Consider the following 18,435-nt stretch of genomic DNA (forward strand, 5'->3'; position numbering starts at 1 on the left):
CACCCCGGGTGGCCAGACGGGGAGGAGAAATGAGCATTGCAAGACCACGTGGGTCTCCACAGGGACAGTGTGGGTGCAGGGGCGGCTCCTGGTGAGCGCAGGGCAGCCTGGCAGGCCAGTGGGGATGGTGTTTCGGTTAGCAGGCTTTACCTCCCGGCCTGCTCCTCAGCCCACCCTCACCTCGGCCTCCCGGCCCCAGGGAAACGAAGGGTCCCCCCCAGCAGCTGCCGTGCGTTCTAACCCCAGCTCTGCTACCTACCAGTGAGGCCACTCCGGCCAGGAGACTTGGCTTGGAGCCCCAATTTCCCTTCCTGTGAAATGGGGTTAATAACCTCACCCACACAAGGGTGCCGAGAGGCTTGCAGGCTTAAGAGCGAGGCACTTCTAGAACCAGCACCCCCCACCGCTGCTCTCCGCAGCCACGGCAAGCAATGGCGTGGTGTTGTCTCCCTGCCTCAGATGCCCCAACGGGCAGAATGGAAATGAGGTAGTTTCTATATTATCTGGCTGTTGTCAGGAAGAAATGGGCAAAGGTGTGCAAAGCCCCAGTAGTCGGCGTTCAGTGGGTGTGAACGCAGCACAATGCCTGACCCAGAACCTGTCCTCCTCCAGCTCCCCACTGGGCCCTGTCCTGCCCTGTCCCTTCTCCTTCCCTGACCTCAGCACGTCCCCTTCCTTAGCTATGTTCCCCCAGCAGCACCCTCAGCTCCTAGCCCCTGACCTGGGCGACCACCCCTGACCCTTCAGTGTCTGATCTGGGGGCGAGGCTTCCGGAGACGTCCACTCAGCCCGGCCCAGATGCAGAAGGAACCGCAGGTTTCACTGTATTATTTATGACAGCTGAATGCTGGGAACGACTTCCAGGTGTTTCAAACTAGAAGACTGGTGGAGAAATTACATCATAATGGAATCCTGATAGCTATTACTATCACATTTTGGAAACTATGAAAGAATAAGAGAAAATGTTTATCTTGAGTAATAAAATAGCAAGACTGAAATGGTATCTAGGAAACGATTATAACTAAGAACTCCTGCCCTGTTAACCTACGGGAGAGAAAAACAACTACCATTTCTGTCTAGAAGGGCAGACTGGATGGTAATAATGGTTTTCTTTGGGTGCCGGTACAGTGACTTACCACTGTCTTCTTCCAAATTTCCTTATTCAAACTTTCCTACATTGAGAATTAATTCTGCAGTGTCTAAAAAGAACACAAAGACGCAGAATTGCGTATGCTGTACTCCTCTTATGTCAAAATATGTGTCTATATCTATATAATGCATGAAGAAAATTTGGAAGGATACATCACAGCAAACAAAAGTGACCCCCTCTTTTGGGCTGGGGGCTGGGCAGATGGGGGCCGGGGTGGAGTGAGGCTCTCCCTGTGCACCTTCAGATATTATACTTCCGACCACATGAATGTTTTCTCTAATCAGAAAGTGAAAAGAAAAAGAAAGCATAACCATCTAATAAATCTTTAGCAAAGGCAGTATTTTCCCAAATGGGCTCTGTGGGCATTAAAGTTGCTACTGAAAAAAAACCCGAATTTGTGCTTAAGTACAGGGTCTTAATGGTGCACTTGATGGAGCCCATCGGCCTGTGCTGGGACTGAGAGAGGCTGGGGATTGCAGGGCTCCCACCAGGCCAAATAAAGTCCCAGGGCTCACACCCACACTTATTTTTCCCACGGAGCCTACCTGAAGAATGATGCTCCCAGGGCCAGTTTAGGGACCACTGGGTAAGGGAACACTAGGAAGCTGCATGCCTCCCCGAACCAGGTAAGCCGAGTATAAATTGTCTACACCTGCTGTGGGACTGCAGAGGTGTGGGCATGGTGACCCAGAAAGAGGAGGCATGTCTTGGCCAGAGGGGTGGTCACTGTGGTCACTATGGGCCTAGTGTTGCCAGATGGCCGCATTCTTAGAGAAGCTGGAAATCTGGATTTTAAATGAAATCTTCTGGCTATAAAATAAAATAAAATAAAATATCCAAGCTTTTCAATGCAATCTCTCTCTCTCTCTCTCCCTCTTTTTCCCTAGTATCTTATGGTTCCCTGCAAAAGTCCTCCACCAGCTAGGTGGAGGCTAGGAGCTCAGCATGTTGCTGGAGTCCTCAGAAAGCCAGGTCAGCCCCGAGGATTTATTTCCTTTTCTAGCCACCCACCCTCTTTCATGATTGCTTTGAGAATTTTGCCCCAGATCAGCATCAAACTCATTGGCCAATTGCTCAGGGGAGTTTGCCTTCCTTCTGCTTGAAAATCGGGCTGACATCCATCCATCTCTGCCCCGCACATGTGGGAAGGAGTCCAGGAGAGGCTGACTAACCCTAGCAACCAGCCTTCTCGTGGGGAGTGAACGCTCTGCCTTAGGCAGTGACAGTCAGTGGTGCTGCAGCTGGGCTCCTGCTCTGGGCTCTAGCAGCCCTCTGATGGCAGTGTCTCTGCCCCTCCCTCCCTCTTCAGCCTCAGTTTCCCTTCCTCTTCTGCCATCACACCCTCTGTGCACCAGCCAGCCAGAAAGTCTCATCCTTCCTGTCACTCTCCATATTCTCGCACCCCAGTGCCTTTGCACATCCCGATCCCTGGGTTGGGATCACCCTCTCCTGCTGCTGCCTCTACCGTCCATCCCTCAGGCAGCTGGACTGTGGAACGCCAGCTCCTTGTGCCATCTCTGTTGTCGCCAGCACCCCAGGAGGCTGGCATCCGCTGTTCCTGCATTGTTCATTATTTAGACTCCGCTTTCTCCTTCAACCCACATCCCTCTCACGTGCTTTCACCTCCCAAAAAGCTTTTAAATCTGTCTCCTTCTCTCCAGCTGCAGTGTTCCAGCCTTTATCCCAGCTCACCTGGGCGAGAGCAGGGCTGTCCTGACTATTCCAGGTCTCCGCTCTCTCGTCAGCCCCACCTGCCTCCACATTATCTGGGGAAAGGGCATTTTAGAAAACACAACCTGGTCACCTCTATCCTCTGCCTAAAATCCTTGTGTAGCTCTCCAGCCTACAGGACAAAGTCCAGACTCTTCAGTTTGGCATTGCGGGATCCTGCCCTGTCAACGCCTCTGTTACCACCTGCCACTGCCCCTCAGTCCTCGGCAAAACCTAGCTGTCCTGCATGCCCTGAGCGTACCTGGAGGATCTGCGACTCTGTGGCTCTATGTCTTTGTACGCCTCTCTCTCCACCTGGAATGCTCTTCAGTCTACCTGCTACCCTCCCCATTCACCTCTACCTCCAGCTCTGGGAATCCTGTCCTGATTCCCCCAGGGCAGCAGGTCTGGAGGTTAGAAGTTTATTCTTGCAGCCAAGGTGGGTGATTCCCAAGCGGAAAGTGGCTGAGGCATCCAGTCCCGGCTGGAGCTGTTCACAATTCTTCCTGCTGTTCCTGGAGGTTGGGCACCAGGTCAAGGCCGCCACATGTTCCTGGAGACTGTCCCCACGGGGCTGGCGATAATCAGTCATGCCGCCTGCTCCAATCTGTGACCAACTTGGCTCCAGCCACCTTTCCCTCACTGCCACGGTGCCAGGCCCGCGCCCTCCTGGCAGCGCTGTCACTCAGAAGCTGGCATCAAAGAAGGACAGAGTCAGAAAGGCTCTATGAGATCAGCCAGTGTGCCCCTGCCTGGTTTTCAGATGGAGCAGCTGGGGCCCAGGGAGGAACAGTGGCTTGCCCAGGGTCACACGGTGATGAAAGGTGTAGTCATGCCTGGAGCCCAGCTCTTCCAGATCTTATCAGACAGTTAAAAAAAAAAAAAAAATCAAAGGAAAAGTTGAGAAGTGCTAGCAAGGGCCTGGGGAGGAGGGCCTTGAAATTGACGGAACAGACAGGGCAGGCCTCCCCGAGGCTGACCCCAGGGCTGCTATGTACACGGCAGTCCGGCAGGGGAAAATAGCCCGTGCGGAGGACTTTAGTGGGGACCAGCTTGCCATTCTGAGGGCAGCGTGGTCAGAGCAGGATGAGTGAGCGGAGATGCAGTTGAAGGCAGGGCTGGATCACGATCATGTAGGGCCTTGTAGACCTCAGTAGGGTTTGCATTTTAGTCTGCGTAAGGGAACAACATTGCGGAGTGTTGACACTGATCTGAGCAGACAATTCTGCAAACAAGATATACGAATGGCCAGCAGGCTCCTGAAAAGATGTTCAAATTCATTAGCCATCAGGGGAATGCAAATCAAAACCATAGTGAGACCTCGTCATACCATAGAATCCAAAAGTTGGGTAATGACGGTTGGTGAGGATGAGAAGAAACTGGAATCCTCATACACCGCTGGTGGGGATGTAAAAGGTTCAGCAGCTGGCACACGTGGGTGGCGCTGTCGGTTAAGCATCCCACTTGATTGGCTCAGGTCGCGAACTCAGGGTCATGAGATCAAGCCTCACGTCGGGCTCCAAGCTCAGCACAGAGTCGGCTTAAGACTCTCTCTCCTGGGGTGCCTGGGTGGCACAGAGGTTAAGCGTCTGCCTTCGGCTCAGGGTGTGATCCCAGCATTCTGGGATCGAGCCCCACATCAGGCTCCTCTGCTATGAGCCTCCTTCCTCCTCTCCCACTCCCCCTGCTTGTGTTCCCTCTCTTGCTGGCTGTCTCTATCTCTGTCAAATAAATAAATAAAATCTTTAAAAAAAAAATACTCTCTCTCCCTCTCCCTCTGCCCCTCTACCCTGTGTGCTCTTTCTCTCTCTCAAATAAATCAATAAATGTTTTAAAAAAAAGTTTCAGCTGCTTTGGAAAACACTCTTGTAGTCCTTGGGAAGTTAAACATTGTATTATCATATGGCTTAGTAATTCTACTCCTAGGTATATCTGCAGAAAAAATGAAAATATATGTCCTCAAAACTGGTACACAATATACATAGCAGCGTTATTCATAATAGCCAAAAAAGTGGAAACAACCCAAATGCCCATCAACTAATGAATGCATAAACAAAATGTGGTGCATCAGTGAAGGGAGTATTATTTTGGCCATATAAAGGAATGAAGCATTGATACACGTTGCACACAACATGGATGAACTTTGAAAACATGCTAAATGAAATAAGCCAGACACAAAAGGCCAGGTATTATGATTCTATGGATCTGAAATGTCCAGCATAGGTACATCTACAGACAAAGAAAATAGATAAGCGGTTCTCAACCTTGGGTGGGAGTGGGGATGGATTGGGGAATGACAGTTAATGGGTACAAAGTTTCTTTTGGGGGTGATGACAATGTTCTGGAATTAGATTGTGGTGTTGGTTGCACAACATGCTGAAAACCACTGACTTGTAGACTTTAAATGCTTAAGCTGTATGGCGTGTGAATTACGTCTCTATAAAGCTTTAATTTTGTTTTGAAAGACCACTCTGGTTGCTGGTGGGGGCAGAGGGGCAGCAAGTTGGCCAGGCAGCCAAGAGCGCCATCGCAGGCTCAGAGTGCCCAGCGCACAGTCTGGGGATGCCTTGCACAGGCTGATCCCTGTTCGGGAATGTCCTTCTCTTCCTATCCAGGCTTTCTTAACTCTGGACTGTTGACATTTTGCACAGGATCATTCTTGGTTGCGGAGGCACCAGGATGTGCTTCACGGGATGTTTAGCAGCCCCCCCGGCCTCTACTCGCTAGAAGTCAGCACATCCCCCTACCCCAGCTGTGACAATCAAAAATACCCCCTAGGGGACTACACCCACCCCAGTGGAGAACCACTGCTCTAACCTCTTTTGCTTAGCTGGTGGATTCTTGCTTATCCTTCCAGAATCATTTCCCATATCATCTCTTCTGGGGAGCCTTCATCCTTCATTCTCTAAAGTTTCCCAGTTTCTTAAACCCCCATCATAGCCCTGAGCGTGCTGTGTTCACACCACTCTCCCCCACAGCTGTGTAGAAATGGCACCTTATGTACCTTTGGGTCTCAAGCATAGAGTGGCCCTCTGGAGGTCGCTACTGAGCCTTTGCCTCACCTGCCAAGTGTAGAGATGCGATGCCTCCAGGGTTTCTGGGATTAGAGCTCAAATGGGAGCTTACTCATCTGTCCACCCCTCCTGACTCTGGGGAGGGGTGTAGGTTCCAGATCCAGATGGCCTGGGTTTGACTGCTGTGAGACACTGGGCAAGTGACTGAGTTATCTGACTCTTGGTTTCTTCTCTGTAAAATAGGAATATCGATAGGACCTACCTTGTAGGGTTATCATGAACACAGAGCAAAAACATAACAAATGTCAGATACTATTGGTAATAATAATTTACTATTCTTTCTTTTTTCTGAGGGGACTCCCAGGATTCAACATAGAGGTGGCCTTGTCACTGGTAAGTTTCCCTGTGCAAGCCCTGTCCTGGGTGCTGGCCAAGAGGAGGTGGGAGTGGTGGGTTATATTGTCCCTAGAAACCAGACAGTTCTATGTCCACGAATGAGAATATTACATAAAATATGGAAAGTTCAGAAATTATAGAGTCAGGGAACAAATCTCCCATAATCCTGCCACCCACAGGCAAATGTTTTTAACACTCTTTGGTCTATTTCCTTCCAGTCTTTTTTCTAAGTGCTTGCCACAGATTTGTGACCATACCCTAGATATGCTCATGCATAAGCAGGTCCTCATTCATTAAAAACTCTCCATTTTTAGTAGCCACATGGCTGTCCCATAATTTACTTAATTGATCCCCTACCGGACAGTTAGGCACTCTGATTGTTGATGAATATCTTTGCATTTGAAAAAAACTTCGTTCATATTCCCGTCATTTCACTTGGATGTCCTCCCTTCTTTTAAAATATCTTTGGCAAAGGAACCTCTCCAGCCTGCCGGGACACCCATTTTCCCACAGCGAGGCATCCATTTTCCCATCATCAGGGATTTCCTCCGCAAGGCTGAGCTAAATCCTTGGGATTGTGACTTAATCCTGTTTCCCCTTCTGTGGACATTGGGGGAGATGGACCACAGCTGGCCTTGTCTTCACCGTGGATGCATCAGTGGGGAAAGTCAGTTTGGTTAGTCATCAGTGGATGGAGAACGAAAAGGAGAAGCAGCCTAGGCCAGTGTTAATGGAGAGATGAGGTTAACTGGGACAAGGTGATAGGGGAAGAGAAGTTGGCTGGCTGGGGGCGGGGGGGCCAGCCTGATGTCTGTTTCCTACGTGATGTTGACTAGTGACCTTCCTTCCCGATCCCCAGAGAAATCACTAGGCAAAGGTGCCCGAACCCCGTTGCCAGACTCAGACTCACTTCCTCGTGTTTATACAGCAGCTTCCAATTACACGCAGAGCAAGAAACCAGTGCTGACTGGGTCCCAGCCAGGTGCCAGGTCCCATGCTCAACACCTTCCACGGTCAGATTTTGGAGCCGGTGTGGTACCATCAGGAGTGCTTGAAATCACGCAGATCTGGGACCAATCCCAGCACAGGCACGTCCTACCAGTGACCATGTGGAAACCATTTGCCCCTGTGAGACTTGGTTTCCTTGTCTGTAATTTTGGGGTTTAACGGCATTAGCTTCCCAGGATTCTTGTGGCGATGATAGCCCACACTGTATGCACAATGCACCAAGTACCAGGCCAGCGCAGAGCAAGTGCAGGAGAAATGTTATTTTCTTGTTCCATTCAATTCTCATCATATCTCACAGTCAAAGATGTCAATAAACGTAATCTATCCCATTGCCTTTTATAACCTCCAGCGACAGGGAACTCATTAGTTTGAATTTATAACTTCCCATTACAAATAAGATACTGAGGCTCAGAGAGATTCCACCAGGAGTTTTTCAAGGCAGAAACTGTCATCTTACAGATTTCATGTCTCAGAGAACCATCCGGATGTGTGTCTGGAGTGGAAGGGGCTCCTGCCTCCCACCCCAATTCCCTGGGCCCTGCTTCACGCCCAATCGGGCCACTGGCCACTCTGGCAAAGGAGACCAGAGAGGACAGGCCACGTACAAAAGAGTTCCCAGGAGGCAACGAGAACCAGGACTCTGGCCGTTGAAGTTAGGGGATGACAGCTGCCATGGGGGGACACCACAGCCAGCAGGTACTTTCCTGACCCACCTGCCTAGCCTCAGAACCTTCTCAAAAGGCCATTAGTATCCTCACCCATCTTCACCGGGTTGGAAACTGAGGTTCACATGGTCAAGGTCAACTGCAATTACTTAAGTCAGCGAACTGGGATTCCCAGATGAGGCCACTTGCCCAGCTCATCCCAGAGGCAAATCAGTCCAGGCAAGCGCTGCCCGTCCTTGCTACTGGGCATAGGGCAGCAGCCCAGGAGGACGAAGGCCAGATGCCTGGGCTCCCTGAGGAACTCCGAGCCCCTTCCAGCCCACCCCCAGCGGGTGGCTTTCTTTAAGCAGAATGTCGCTCCAGCCTCCCGCAGACACAACGCCCCTAGAAAAATGCCACCGCTCAGAGCCGGGGTCAAAACAGGGACTCTTTCGGTGCAAGTGGACTTGCCAAATCCACCCCCACGCAGGCAGAGGGGACAATACACCGGACCCCGCGCCCAGAGCACGGCTTCGAACCGGGCTGCATCCCCTCCTTGCAACGCCCCTTTGGCGCGCGCACGACCCCCGCGGGTCACAGAGAAGGAAACTGAGGCTCGCAGGCGGAGAGACTCGTCCAAGGTCAGGCACAGTCGGCGAGCCGCGGGGCCCGAGCTCGCACTCGGGGTCAGGGTCACGACGGCGGCGGGGACCCCACCCGAGCCGAGGCCCCGTGGGGAGGCGGCGGCCGCGTTACCTTGAGCTGCTGCGCCGTGTGGCTCCGGCTTCGGCTCCGGGCTCGCCGGCGTCCTGCGCCCGCACCGGCTCCGCTCCGGGCAGGGATGGAGCGGCCACCCCGCCCGCGCCCCGCGCCCACTTCCTCGTCTCCGCCCCCAGCTCGCTCCTCCTCGCTCTCCGCCGCCCCGCCCCCCTCCCGTCCCTCTCCCGGGCTCTCCTGCTCCCCTCTCTTTCTCAGCCTCTCTCCTCCCGCCTCCGTGCACAGCGCGCTCTCTCTCCCTTCGCTCCGCTCCCTCCCCGCGGTCCCTGTCCCCCACGCTCCCCCACTTTCTCCTAGACCTTCTTTCCTTCTGTCTCTGGCTCTGACGCTACCCTTTCCTCTTTCTTTCCGTCACACTACCCCTCTTCCTCTCATTTTCCGCCCTCACTTCCACCCACTCGGTCCACCTCCAGTCCACCTCCACCCTGTCTGGGGCCCAGTGTCCAGTGGTGAGGGGGTAGGAGTGGAAGGGGACTCCCAGCTGTGGCCCAGATCAGGTGGCCCCCTCAGCATGGGTGCCCAGCACCCCGCTCCTGGAATCAGACTACAGGAGAAAAAGGACTCATTTCCTGGGAAAAGCCTGGATAATTCTGGGATCAGTGGAACTTCAGAAAACCCCAGAGAGGGTTTGTTCTAGTTGGAGGAAGGGACAGAGAAAGAGAAGAGCTAGAGAGAAGGGTCTTGGCAAAGGGGCTCTTGGGTATGGAAAATGGGGGCTCAGATGGGAAAACCTATCTCTTAACTATCAAGACGTCCAGGCTGCTGTGCTAACTAACCACGCAGACGTGGGTGGAGGGAGCTTGGGCAGGCAGGATGGCCAAGGGCGCTGTGCCAGCCCTGCGGTAGTCAGCCCAGGGTAGGAGAGGCAGGTGGTCAGATGGGCTGCCCCTAGTTGCTTGGAGAGCCTGATACGAGGAAGGGAGTTTGCGCGGAAGCTTGGCAAAGGAGAGCAGGAGGCTGGCCCAGCTGGGCCTACGTGTTGAGGCGTGCTAATGATGCCTGGCGTGCCCCCTAAGTCATTTGGACACTATGGGCCTGGCCCTGTGCCCACAGGCTGAGATGCAGACTAAGGCCACAGTCCTCTGGAGCTCTGAGGTCACAGTTTCTTGGGAAGGATGTGGTAGGCCACGCATCCAGGTCCCCAGTATCTTGGAAGGACAGCAAGAGCCTCCAAGCCGGCTTGCTCACCTACAATTTACAAAGCCACATAGGTCATCTCTAAAAAAAGTGTAAATCAGATCATGCCTCTGTATGTCCTGCTTCAAACCCGCCCATGACTTCCTGTTGTAGTTAGGATAAAATCCAAGCTCCTTATCACTGCCAGTGTGATCCGATCTTAGGTCTCACTACATTCTGCCTCACTCCGTGTGCCTCAGCCCTGGCTGCTTCCTACTTGTGCCCGGAATGGGCTGCCCCGGATCATACCACAGGCCATTTGCACTGGCGGTTCCTTATTCTGAGATTGCTCTTCCCCCACATCTTGCTGGCTGCTCAAACCTCAGAGAGGCCATATGGCCTGGCCATCTTACCTAAAGTAGTTACCTCCTCGCCGCAGTGCTTTTCGGATCATCCCTTTTTATTATCATAAAAACACTTACCGATATCTAGAATTTTTTGTTTTAATGCTTACTGTCTGCTTGACCTCACCAGAATGTAACCAGTGAAGGAGGAGGAATCTTGTTGGTCTCGTTCCCTGTGTCTCCCCGGAGCCTGTAACAGTAGCTGGCACATACTAATAAATGCCCAACAAATGCTGGTCGAATAACTGAATGAATAAATACGATAATGAAAATGTTTCGAAAAAAGAAAAAGTGCTTGACCCTGCCAAGGGGCAAAAAGGTTGTCTTGAGATAGGAGTGGAGAAGAGGGGAGGGCCGCAGGGCTGGCGGAAACAGCAAACAGCGTGAAGACAGGTGAAGAGCATCAGCTAGCCTGGGGCATCCAGGGAGCTGCCTGGTGGGCCAGCCGGCAGAAATCATATGGCTGGGGGGAGGGCTTTAAGGACACCTCAGGGATGCGGGTTTGGACTTGACCTTGTGAGCAATGGAAGCTGTGGCAGGTTTTGGGGCTGGGAGGCTGGAAAGGTGGGGATGTGTGTCCTGGAGAAGAGAAGGCTCCAGCAACTTCTGTCTCTATGAAGGGCTCTCTGAGGGAGCAGATGAGACTCCAGCACTTGGACCAATGGTAGAAATAGAATGAGACAGATTTGGACTCTGTAAAGAATTTTTTTAAGGATCTGAAACGGGAAATTGGCTCTTCGTGGGTGAGATGACGGTACACTTATATTCGGTCCCCTCCCAGAGAAAGGATGCTATGTCTGTGACCTGTTTGGCCACGGATGTGTTGGTGAGGGTGATTTGTGGCACTTCTATGCAGGAGGGTCTGGGAGAGCAAGTCTGCTGTGTCACTTTCTTCGGTCATGAGACTGGGTCTATTCAGGCCATAATTCAGGGAGAGGCTGCCCTATCACACTGGGTCCCCGAGTGTAAGTCCCAGACCCTTACCCCGCTCCCAGCGGGCACGTAATGTCCTCAAGAGACAAATTCCTTGTAGGCCATTTGGATTTCTGGACTCATTTGATGTTGCAGGGTAATCGTGGTGCCTCGGTGTTCTTCACTGAGTCAGAGGTCCATTCAAGCCTGTCCGTACTCCTTAGCTATGAGAGATTTTCAAAGACGGCCACAACAACATGGCCCAAGGGCCTCTGCAATATGGCAGCACCACCCAGCAAGAGGTATCCCTTCCCCTAAACTGGGCCTGCCTCGTGACTGGCTTTTTTTTTTTTTTAAATTTTGTTTATTTATTTGACAGAGAGAGAGAGCACAAGCAGGGGGAGCAGCAGAGGGAGAGGGAGAAGCAGAATCCCCGCTGAGCACGCTCGGTCCCAGGATCCTGGGATCATGACGCTTAACTGACTGAGCCACCCCGGCGCCCCATGACTGGCTTTAACTGACAGAGCCCCGCGGAAGTGGTGCTGGGTGGCTCCTGAGGCTGGGCCCTACGAAGCCTTGGTGCTTCAGCTCTCAGTGTCTTAGAATAATGCCCTGAGACCACCAGGCCATGAAGACGTCTGGGATGAAGGGCCACACACGAGAGATAGCCAGCTGTCCCAGCTGTCACAGCCACGTGGGTGCACACAGGCAAGGTCAGCAAAAGAACCACTCAGCTCACCCACAGAACTGAGAGAAATGATCCATCTTTGTTGTTTTAAGTCCGTAAATTTTGGGGTGGGTTTGGAACAAAGCAATGAATTAGGTAAGGGGCCTTGGGGAGAATCAGTTCCTATCTCTGAGCCCATTTCCTTGACCGTTAAATAAGAATGACAGCAATGTCTGCCTCAAAGAGTTGAGATGAGGCTCAGATGAAAAAAAGAAATGGGTATTAAATTCATTCATTCATTCAACACGTGTCGGTGGGACCTACTATGTTTCAGGCCCTCGGTTAACTCTGGGATACAGCAATGAACCAGATAGGCAAGGATCGGAAATGTGAGGAGAAAAAAGACAACGAACAAGGCAGATAATTTCAGTTAGAGGTAATTGCCACCAGGAAGCAAAGCAAAGGTCAGGGGACTGGGAGTCCCCTGATGGATGCACTTGGTTCCTGCCCCACCACGGCTACTCCAGAGACCCCAGTCAGTGCTTTGTTCATGATGGTTGGAGAAGGAGTTTCTTAGCCCATGACACCTGAGCCCAGGCCTACAGGACGATAGCAGGGAGCAGCACGCCATGGAGGAGGGGCAGTGAGTGCAAATGCCCCAAGGCAGGGAGAAGTTCATCACGGATGAGCGAGGGAGGGAGAGGGATGATGTTTGGAGGTGGTGTTTGTGCAAGGCCATGGTGAGGTGAGTGGATTGCCTCCTAAATGAAAAGGAGCCAAGGAAGGATTTCAGCAGGGAAGTGATACCCTTATACACTATAAAGCAAATTAGTACTGGATTGCTGGAGTCAATTCATGGTTGGTCCCCCCACAGACCGGGAAACCCTTCCAGCTCTAAAAGTTTCCGGTTCTGTATTAGATCTGAAAAACCTTTGGACAGTACTGAACACGATCATCTAGGAAGCCATCACTGTAACTAAGAGGCACCCCACCTTGCAAGAGGCTTTGGGATCTGATAGCCTAAATTTTCTCCTTGCTCTGAATACTTAATAAAAAACCACCTTTCAAAGGAAACGGAAGAAGCTTCTTATTCTGAGGAAACCCAAACCACAATTTGACCAAAATAGAAGAAAAAAAAAAACGTGCCTTCTTTGGATGAGTAATCTCTGCCAAGTCTGACAGCTTAACATTGAAAAAAAAAATTGCAACAATTAAGATAACGAATGACATGGCATAACGATAACATTTACCGAAGTGGTCTGCGGAAAATTCCGGCAAAACCCACTGGGTTTTGTCATCAGTTATTTCTCATCTCTGTCCTGGGCTCTGGGGTGGCTCTAGGTTTGCGGTAGGGCGACTGAGACTGTGATTGGGCTGTGTGGGGTGTAACGTTTCTTGGCCGTCACGTGCTCTGAGTCTTGAGAGAAGCTTTGGAAAGGTCATGGGGCTGGGAGTCTCCTGATGGATGCACTTGGTTCCTGCCCCACCACGGCGACTCCAGAGACCCCAGACTTGGCTATTCGCGCAGTGTCTCCAACATTTTAGACGTCCCAGTTCTGGCTTACGAGCTAGGAGGGAACACAATTTGTTGAATATCCATAATCTTCTGTATACTGTGCTGGATTTCCTGCATGTATCACCTCAAATAATTCTCGCCACAGCCCTGTGAGGAAGATGCTATTATTACCTGCCCTCATCACCCCTTTACAGACGAGGAAGCTGAAGCTCAGAAAGTCAGAGTTTTCTCGAAGGTCCCACAGCCGTCTGGGGAATTCATTGGACCGGTTCCAAAGCCCCATCTTCTAACCAGTCTACTCTCCTGGGGCACTCCACTAGCCAAAAGGAGAATGTTCTGTGGAGCCCAAGGTTGGAAATGATGCATTTAGCCTGGGTCTCCAGCCAGCCAGCCCACCCCATGGATTTCGGGCTTCCCAGCCTCCATAATGGCATGAGCCAATTCCTTAAAATGTATCTTTCTATATCCACATCCTATTGCTTCTGCTTCTCTGGAGAACCCTGACTAGTGCATAGAATAGGACCTATTAGCCATTTCCTAATGGAAGGATTTCCTAAGAGCAGCTGGAGGATGTGCTGGCTGATACAGGTAGCCCAGACCTGGGACTCAAGTAAGAGCACAAGGACCCCGAATGAAGGGAAAGCTAGATTTCGGAATCATGCTCAGCTGAACCCTGGGAGCCTGGCTGGGTCATTAATCAGAGTCCCAAGAGGCAAGGAGTTTGGATGTGAAGGTCAGAAGGTGAGCCTGAGGCCCAGCCAAAGATGCTTGGGAAGCTCCTTTCTGATTCGTGGGGGTGGGGGTGGGGGGGTGGAGGGTGGAGGGTGGAGGGCAGCGGGCCCTGCTGTTGTCTACAACAGTGATTTCCACCGTGCTATCCCAGCCTCTGCTACAGATGGAGATTGTCATGTGACCTGGTTCAGCCAATGAGAAGGGGAAATTTGGGGGGTACAGTGATAATTTTCCCTCCTATGACAGGAGAGACAGGCACACCTTCCCCTGCTTGTTCGGCTACTTCCTTCTTTTGATCCCGGGGCAGAGGCAGCCATGTTGTGACCGTGAGGGAAAAACTGTGAGAACTATAAAGAAATGGACTCAAAACCTAATGTTATAGGGCTTCTGGGTCAACTTTTTCACTTCTGAGAGAGTAAGCCCCCTCCCCCTTAAGTCAGGGTTTCTATGATTTACAGCTGAACACATTCTGAGTCAAGGAGGAAGTCCACGAATGTGCACGAATACGACCCCATCCCCAATTTCTTGTCCTCTGAGAGCACGGCCAGGTAGTTTTCCTCTGCTGGGACGTTTTTCCTCTCTATTCTCCACCTGTGCCACACCTATGTAGTATCTTCCTGTGCAAGTTCAACCTTAAGTTCCCAGCGGGGTCCCACGGCCTCTTCAGAGCCTTCTTCGCCTGGCGCATCTTTACAAGCCGGTGAACGAGTCACAGAATGGGTGCTGGGTTGGGGGTGGGGGCAGGAAGAATGGGGGAAGGGAGGGAGCCAGTGATACTTGTCTCCCTCAGCAGGCTTCCACACTGGCCTCACTCGCCCCGGTCAACCACGTGGCCACCCCTGGCCACAAGTGACCTTGTGGCCCTTCTAGCCTCCATAGTGGGAGGCAAGCAAGGAGAAGAGGGCTGGGAATGCAAGTGCTGGCCTGGCCATGAAGAGGCATCTGCCACAAGTGACGAAATATTTTATCAAGTTCTTAATGTTTGAACCATATATTATTTGTCTTTTTTTCCTAAATGGAAATACTTTTATTATTTTTTACTCATTCTAAAAGTAAGAAAGCTTGTAGTAAAATTTCAAACCATATGGGTGAAGTGAGTTTCCTGAAATCTTATTCCTCCAGAGATAAGCCTATGAATAATTTGATCTATAGCTCATTCCAGACTTCTATCTATGCATAAAAATACTTTTTAGGCACTTATTTGTAAAAAAAAAAAAAATGGAAGAGGGTGGTTTTTTGTTTGTTTGTTTTTTGTTTTTGGTAAGAACACAAAGCAACTTCAGAAAAAGATCACCACCTTGCCCTCTGAAAAGTGACGCCCTCCATCCTCGCTCTCTGGTCACTTCTTTCACTGCTCACTCCCTGGGGACCGAGGAAGGGATACTGCATCTCTCCGCCCATCTGCTCCACTCTCTTTCCTTCTTTACTGATCAGCTCCTCCACTTAGGAAAGAAAGCTTCCTCATGGCTTTCTTCTAGTTTCCAAAAGAAAACCTGTCTATGACGACAATGTGAATTAATGGGGCAGTGGAGGAAGTCACAGTCATACTGCCATCTCCACCCCATCCCTTCTCTCAGAGTACCGGCAAGGAACTGTATGATGTCTATCCTTCTGGTTTTCTTGCTCTGTGGAGGATGCTGATGATGGGAGCTACTAGTTACTGAGTACTTAGTATGTTCCTAACATGGCTGTACGATAATACAGGTTTTCATCCTCGATAAAACAACCATTTGAGGCTGATATGGTTATTTCTCACTTTAGAAATGAAGAAATTGAGGTTAAGTAATTTGCTCAAAGCCATGTGGCTAATAATGTCAGAGCCAGGATTCAAACCCAGGTAGTCTGACTCAGACACACACACACTATAGACATAAATTTAAAAATAGAGTTTTGTATAATATAAAAACCAGATGATTTTTCCTGTATATAAAGATTTACTTGACTCTTTTGAATTCCTAAATGATACTCCATTATATGGATGAACTATACTTTTATTTAGTCCATCTCCTATTGATGGACATTTAGTTGTTCCCAATTTGTCACTTTGCCTCCCTCGTGAGAATGTCTGACTTGAGGCTTCACCTCTGTGGCAGTGACTCTGGCCTTGCCCTAAGGTGACCATTCAGCTCAACTTTCCCCCACCTGATTGCAAGCTCTGTAACTCATCTCTCCATTCAGATCTTCAAGAGAGAGGATCTGATGGGTCTCAGGCCAGCAAATGAGCACATAGGACTCAGGAGGCCAGAGGGAAAGCAGGTCCTTCAGAGGGGCCAGTGTGTGGGGCCAGCAACCTGCCCAGCACCCTTTGGTTCTTTTTCTGGTGTTGCTTGTTCATGGCCTTTGCCCATTTTTCTAGGAGACTGGTTTCCTTTCCTTATGGGCTTACAAGAGTTCCTTGAATATCAAGCTTTGTCTGTGCTGTGAATATATTTTCTCACTTTGGTCTTTGTGTCCATGCCTTGTGCCATAAGAAAGTTTCAAACTGCAATGTGGTTAGATCCATCGATCTTTTCTTGTATCTTTATGGGCCCTTGTGTTCTGCTGAGAAAGGCCTTTCTCAACTCAACATTGTCAACCTTTCCCTCCCTTTCTTGTCTCTATTATTTTTATGGTTTTTGTCTCACATTTAAATATCTGATCTATTTCCCTTTATTTTGTCTATTGCTTTTATGGGTTTGCCTTACATTTAAATACCTAATCCATTTCAAATTTTGTTTTTAAAATCAAGTTAATAATCTCTCAAATAATTTTCTCTGTACCATTGGTTAACTAAGCCACCTTTTCCCTACTGATCTGATGTCTTGATGTCCTATCCTATCACCTGTTGTAGTGCTTGTGAGCAGAGACATAGGAGCTAGACAGACTTGGATTCAGGGCTCTGCTCCACCATTCATTGGCTTGTGACCTTGAACAGGTCACATGTCTCTGGGCTTATGTTTCTTTATGTGTCAAGTAGGGACCATCAGCGTTCCTGATTCACAGGATTACTAGGGGATGCGATCATGCAGCACATGCAAAACACTCAGTAAACATCCTGATGATTATTATTTCCTAAGCTCCCCCACCTTCAAGAGACTGTGCCTGGGCCCTCGCTGCTTCCCTCTTGTCTGCTACATGGTCCTAATTCTATGGAATATTTAATACCCATTAGACTGTAAACTTGTTGAGGATGGGGACCGTGTCTTTATCTTCAGCACCTGGTATATAACAGGTGTTCAATAAAAATCCACAAAAAAGAATGGGTGAGTAGTGTGAGCTCCTGTCCTTCCATTTTCTTGGCTAGCCATTTTCTTGGCTACTCTTGAGCCTTTGTTCTTGCAAATTAATTTTAATTAATTTGCCAAGAAAGATCTCCTCCTAGGTACTAATGGGATTTTTATTGACTTTACAACACATTAATGGGTCAACGTGAGGAGTGTCACCCTTACACCCCCAGGGATGTGATCTGCAGTCTCCTCACCCAGCCCTCCTGCTTTGTTGGGCCCTGCAAAGCTCCATGGTATCCTTGCTATAGGCCTTGCCTGATTCCTGAAGTTTATTCCTGGGTATTTTGCTTTCACTCTTGCTCTTTGGAAAGGGTGTCTTTCTCTATTAGAGTGACTGAGCACTTAGAATCTTGAGTTGGACTTCCTCTTGCTGGCTTCTGTGGTTCAGAGCACTGGCTTTGGAGCCTAGCAGATATGGGTGCTAAACCACTTAATAAGTGTGTGACCTTGACAAATCTTCCAACTACCATGAGTCCCAGTTTCCTGGTCTTCGACAGAGAAGAATTAGTGTCTGCTCCATGGCTGTACTGTAAACATTAAGTAAGATATTGTAGGTAAAGCTTTGAGGGTGTTTCCTGGTACTATTGCAAATATGCTCTAATTGTCTGTTATAATGATTACTTAGTAATATTACTGACATAAATATTTTATAACTCTAAGCGATGTCCTACCATGCTGAGTGCTTTATTATTGCTATGTACAAAAAATATTTCTAACTCCCTCCCCCTACCTCATTTCTTTGGCAGCTGGGGGACCTTTGTGTTCACTAAATACATGTGTTCAGTACTCAGCCTAATGACTTTTCAGATTCTTGAGGGTGATACTGATGTTGGCTGTGGAGATGCTGGAGGAGAGTGACATTGTTCTAAGACCCCACAGAGACTGGAGATGGGAAACAGGGAATCTTGGGTGGGATGAGGAGGGTATGGGGGAAAGATTCTGAGAGGAGAGAGAGAGAAAGAAGAGAATGGGCGTGAGATATACCAGGTGATGGGAAAGCAGGGCAAAACCAAGTGTCAAATGTCATGGGGATTTGGGAGGGAAATCTACCCCTTCCTAGCTCCCCTATCCCTACACACTCTCATGGCTATCAGCCATGTGGTTGTATTCCAATGCCACCAAG

At 49.9% G+C, this 18,435-nt stretch overlaps 1 protein-coding gene across 2 annotated transcripts in view; it reads right to left on the reverse strand.

The window, feature by feature from the left end:
- HRH2 (histamine receptor H2) overlaps nucleotides 1-8,787 on the reverse strand; it is a 56,357-nt gene extending 47,570 nt beyond the window's left edge. For both annotated transcript variants that reach the window (XM_034656722.1, XM_034656724.1), the window contains exon 1: nucleotides 8,679-8,787. The gene's annotated coding sequence lies outside the window, so the exon portion shown is untranslated. The remainder of the gene's footprint in view (nucleotides 1-8,678) is intronic.
- Nucleotides 8,788-18,435: the final 9,648 nt, after the last annotated feature.

This window comes from Ailuropoda melanoleuca, chromosome 3, assembly GCF_002007445.2.
Source record: "Ailuropoda melanoleuca isolate Jingjing chromosome 3, ASM200744v2, whole genome shotgun sequence".
NCBI lineage: Eukaryota > Metazoa > Chordata > Mammalia > Carnivora > Ursidae > Ailuropoda > Ailuropoda melanoleuca.